The sequence below is a fragment of the Sceloporus occidentalis genome, unplaced genomic scaffold (genome assembly GCF_023333645.1).
Source record: "Sceloporus occidentalis isolate IW3139 unplaced genomic scaffold, rSceOcc1.0.p SCAF_133, whole genome shotgun sequence".
Classification (NCBI taxonomy): Eukaryota; Metazoa; Chordata; class Lepidosauria; order Squamata; family Phrynosomatidae; genus Sceloporus; species Sceloporus occidentalis.
Window position 1 is genome coordinate 612469 of NW_028317113.1, and position 5112 is coordinate 617580.

A 5112-nucleotide genomic window follows, 5' to 3' on the forward strand; every position below is an offset into this window, starting at 1 on the left:
GATGGATATAAAGGAGTAGAGAAAGAGACTTTCTCCGTACCTGAGGAAGTATAGCAGGAAACGCGTCGTATGAGGTGACGGAGGACGACGTGATTGCTATTTGTGGATATACGTTCGTCTGTGCAGCAGTGGATGAACGCGGGACGTCGTGATTTTGAGAACCGCTGCTACTCCGATTATTTTTTTAATATATATTAAAGTATTCAATTTTTATATCACCCTCGCCTCCGGATCTGTGCTTCAAGAATTCGGGAAGATTTCCCTTCTTTATCTTTTTTCCTGAGATAACGAAGTTTGGATATAAAAAAAAAACCTAACGGTGGAGAGTGAAATCTACCCGGGAGACAAATAACCCCCCCCTGCTCAATCTATGGGCCTGAATAAGCCCCGCACGTAAGGGTCCAATATGCCTACCGGATATATATACATTTGTCTTGCTGAATTACGCTATGATATCTTTTTTTCTTGTTTTATGATTGAACTTAATATACTGCTTGGATCTCTTTGAAGTTACATTGAATTGGTATTATTTATATTATCTACTCTCACTCGGTGGGGGGCGCACTCACCTATATATATATGTTACAGGATTTTGCAGCGTTTAATATGCAGCAAAGCTGAAACTATGAAATTATGCTTTTAAAAAATATGAAATAGTCGATGTGAGATTAACCATTTATTAATCATAATTGTTCAGTGTGTATAAAAATAGTTTTATTAAAGTTGCGCACACGACAAGGACATGTATTTCTATTGGCCGGTTGCCCGCGGTGTGTAATACTCATGGCTGCTCTTTAAAGTCCTTCTCGTAGTTGGACACCTCTATTAAGTTATGGTCAGGGTCCCGGCACTAAACGGATCTCCCCCACAGTTCCCGTCCGAGGTACCGGCCCTTCTTCCACGCTCACTCCGCATGCCTAAAGGGAATGACACAAAGCCAATTAATTGCAAGCCAGATTACCATGCGTTTTCTGCGCATGCGCATTCCTGGGAGCATCCAAGCTCCGGCTACCCGGAACCTTTCAAGGATGTGGGTGTGCGGTACTGCCGACTTTGGTGGGCGGTTCCACATGGAGTAAAGACGCTGTTGCTGGAGGGGGGAAGTGGGCGGAGAGTGGGGCGTGCCACAAAACCAGGAGAGTTCCCAGGTGTGTGCATGGAATGTCAGGGGGGCATATCAGGGGCCAAAAAGAGGCTGGGTGGTAGGGTGTGTGAGTGTGGTTGCCCCGCTGCGGGGGCCGGGGGGTATTTTGGTGGTGGGCGAGCTACCTACAGGTGGTCCAGCACCGCGCCGAGCGGCGTCTCTGTGATCAGACACAGGTCTGCGGAGCCCGGGGAGGGACGATGGGCCTTCGGCTCGAACTCTTTGCCGGCTTCGTGAAGATTTATCTTCTGGATCCCAAAGGACAGAGCTTTCCGGTTCCCCTGAAACACAGAGGGCAGAAAGGGTCTGGCGGGGGATGGCTGTCATTGGCTGCATGGCTACAACTCCCAGTAGGCTCAGACTACACAGTGGTTGTGGTGTAGTGGTTGCTAGAGGGCCGCGGGTGGGCCAGACCCGGTAGATCCGGCTTGAGTTAGGTTTATCATCAGGTACCCCTCTCACAGTAACATGGCATCAATCCCGGACCTGTCCCAGTGGGGTTTTATAAAGATACCCCTGCGCCCCACCATCACCCAGGCCTGCCTAGTTGCCCCCACTTCCACGTGGTACCTTGAATGTGGTCACCTCCATGCCCAGCACCTCCGTGTGTACGGATAGGGGGCAGAGAGCAGACCTAGAACACAAAGCAACCACGCTTTGTATGATGCAATGTGAGTGCACTCTCAGTACCTGGGCTTGATGTAGTGTGAGTGCGCTCTCTGCACCTTGGCTTGGTGTAGTGCTGAGTGCCCTCTTTGTATTTTGGCACCCTCTTAATTATTATTTATTGATTTATATAGCGCCTTCATTTGCCACAGCGCCGTACAATGGGTAAACAGCGCAGCACAGAGCGATGTGCAGTTTTCAGTGTTTTACGTATTGACCTCATGCCGATTCCCTGCCCGCTGGTTCCGATAACAGCAAATAGAGAGTGGAAGCCTTCTGGCGTGAACCACTGTGCGGGAAGGAACAGACGCCGTGTCAGAGACACTATACGACCACATGGAGCTAAAGCTGGGGACGGCACCGGTCCCCAAACTACGCCAAGATCTTTCAGGCGTAGGTGGTCCTTGGCATGGAGGTGACCACATTCAAGGTACCACGTGGGGGTGGGGACAACTAGGCAGGCCTGGGTGATGGTGGGGCGCAGGGGTATCTTTATAAAACCCCACTGGGACAGGTCTGGGATTGATGCCCTGTTACTGTGAGAGGGGTACCTGATGATACACCTAACTCAAGCCGGATCTACCGGGTCTGGCCCACCCGCGGCCCTCTAGCAACCACTACACCACAACCACTGTGTAGTCTGAGCCTACTGGGAGTCCCCCGCCAGACCCTCAAATCAGCCCCATCTGGGCCGTCTGTTCTGGCCGTTTCTCCTGCTGTAAAGACTCAGAACTAAATGTTGCCTTAGAATCGAGAGCCATATGCCTATCCCATGCATGTTTAAATCCCCTCTACCACTTCTGCTGGGAGGCTGTTCCACTTATTTAACACTCCCTTATTAAAGTAAATAACATTTCTCATCCTCTGAAATAAGCTTCCCTCCTGTATTTAGTCATATCCCTTTAAGTATTTCTCACGTTTTCTGTGCCGTCTGCAGGCTTACCCGGCTCACTCGCTCTTCATACAGGGCGCCCGTGAAAAGCTTCCGGAGCTGGTCCAGCTGTCCCTTAGAAGCCAAAAGGATGTAGAATATTTAAAAGCTCTCATCACTAGGCAGCCATCGCTCACGGCCGCTGGATGCTGAGGCCGCCGGCTGGCACTACTTCAATACTTTCTAAGGCAGAGTGCTCTATAAGGGGGTTAAAAGGCATTTATAGAGGCAGAGTGGCATATAAGGGGGTTAAAGGCATATCATGGGACAGGGTGGCATATAGGGGCTATAAGGCATTTCTGGAGGCAGAGTGACATATAGGAGGGTATAAGGTATATCAGGGAGGCAGAGTGGCATATAGGGGGTTAAGAGGTATTTATAGAGGCAGAGTGGCATATAAGGGGGTTAAAAGGCATTGCTGGAGACAGAGTGGCATATTGGGGGTTAAAAGGCATTTATAGAGGCAGAGTGGCATATAAGGGGGTTAAAAGGCATTTCTGGAGACAGAGTGGCATATAGGGGGTTAAAAGGCATTTATAGAGGCAGAGTGGCCTATAAGGGGGTTAAAAGGCATTTATAGAGGCAGAGTGGCATATAAGGGGGTTAAAAGGCATATCATGGGGCACTCTGCCTCCAGAAAAGCCTTATGCCCCCTATATGCCACTCTGCCTCCCTGATATGCCTTATACCTTCCTATATGCCACTCTACCCCATGATATACATTTTAACCCCCTATATGACACTCTGCCTCCTCTATGCCACTCTGGCATTTAGGGGGTTAAAGGCATATCATGGGACAGGGTGGCATATAAGGGCTATAAGGCATTTCTGGAGGCAGAGTGACATATAGGAGGGTATAAGGTATATCAGGGAGGCAGAGTGGCATATAGGGGTTAAAAGGCATTTATAGAGGCAGAGTGGCCTATAAGGGGGTTAAAAGGCATTTATAGAGGCAGAGTGGCATATAAGGGCTATAAGGCATTTCTGGAGGCAGAGTGGCATATAGGAGGGTATAAGGTATATCAGGGAGGCAGAGTGGCATATAGGGTGGGCATAAGGCTTTTACATAAAAAATATTATGCAGTTTGTTCAAACAATAAATTAGTTTACTGACCTTCTACTTCTTCCACTTTGGAGCTTTTTCCTCTTGACCTCCGTCCTCTGGTAGCTGCAGGCTGCCGTTTTGTATGCTAACAGGATGTCACTGCCACGGCATCCGGTGCTCCAGCAGTCTGAATGCGAGGGGGCGGAGCTTTCACCCCGCACACTGCTGGAAATCTAATGTAAACGGCCGATGCGTGCTGATGCCGCCGGCGGGAGCTACTTTAATACTTTTTTTTTTTTATTTAATATGCCGAATCGGCTTGCCATAATAAGTTAAAAAAAAAAAAGTATTAAAGTAGTTCCGGCAGGCGGTGTCAGCACGCATCGGCCGTTTACATTAGATTTTCAGCAATCTGATGGCCGCATAGTGATGGGAGCAGCGTGAGGGGTGAAAGGTCCGTGCGAAAGGGCGGAGCTTTCACCCCTCACGCTGCTCTCATCACTAGGCGGCCATCGCTCACGGCCGCTGGATGCTGAGGCCGCCGGCTGGCGCTACTTCAATACTTTTTTTTTCATTTTATTTACTATGGTGAGCCGGTCTGGAGGAGGCTTCCAATCCCCCTCGCAGCCGCTCAGCGGCTGTTTCCAATGTCAGTTTGCCGGCTGACCGCCCGGCCCACGGATCTGCCGCCCACCGGGAAATTTCCGGCCCTGGATGTCACTCGGCATAACTGTCAGAAGGCGCTAACTGGTTTATCCAGTCTCCCTCAGGGACCACAAATCACTGATGCCCCTAGGAGAATGTTTGCTGGGTATGAGGGAATCACAGGGTTCTTCAGCCCTAAAAGCCCGTGCAGAGAAGCAGCAGAGAACGGGTTAATAAAGTCAACTGTCAATAAAACAAGATTTACTAAAACAAATGACAAAATGGAGAGGAACGTGCAGAATGATGACGAGGGGGGGAATTGAATAGAATAAACAGGGCAATGAAAATGTAGTACGCAATAATAAAACCCAGAGGTCTGATATTTTTCCATTTGTCCAAGAAAATATTAAAACGGTGCGATAGTTACAGAAATCGGGATAACCCGTAAAGTACGAAATACAACTCAAAATGAAAATACATATATTTTAATTACATAAATGATCTAAAAATTCTAAGTGTAACAAATCACCCCGCAGACGTGCGCACTTGGCGAGGTGCCAGAGTGACAACTAAAAGCACTAAATGCCATAAATCAATGATGAAAGAACGCAAAAATGGGTTACGTATAACATAGTGCAGCACAAAATAATATTAATATTGAAACGCGGGATTTAAGTTCTT

The 5112-nt window shown here is 48.4% G+C and overlaps 1 pseudogene; it reads right to left on the reverse strand.

Annotated features, from left to right (window-relative positions):
- Positions 1 to 781: 781 nt before the first annotated feature.
- Positions 782 to 4514, reverse strand: LOC149281384 (glyoxalase domain-containing protein 5-like; annotated as a pseudogene).
- Positions 4515 to 5112: the final 598 nt, after the last annotated feature.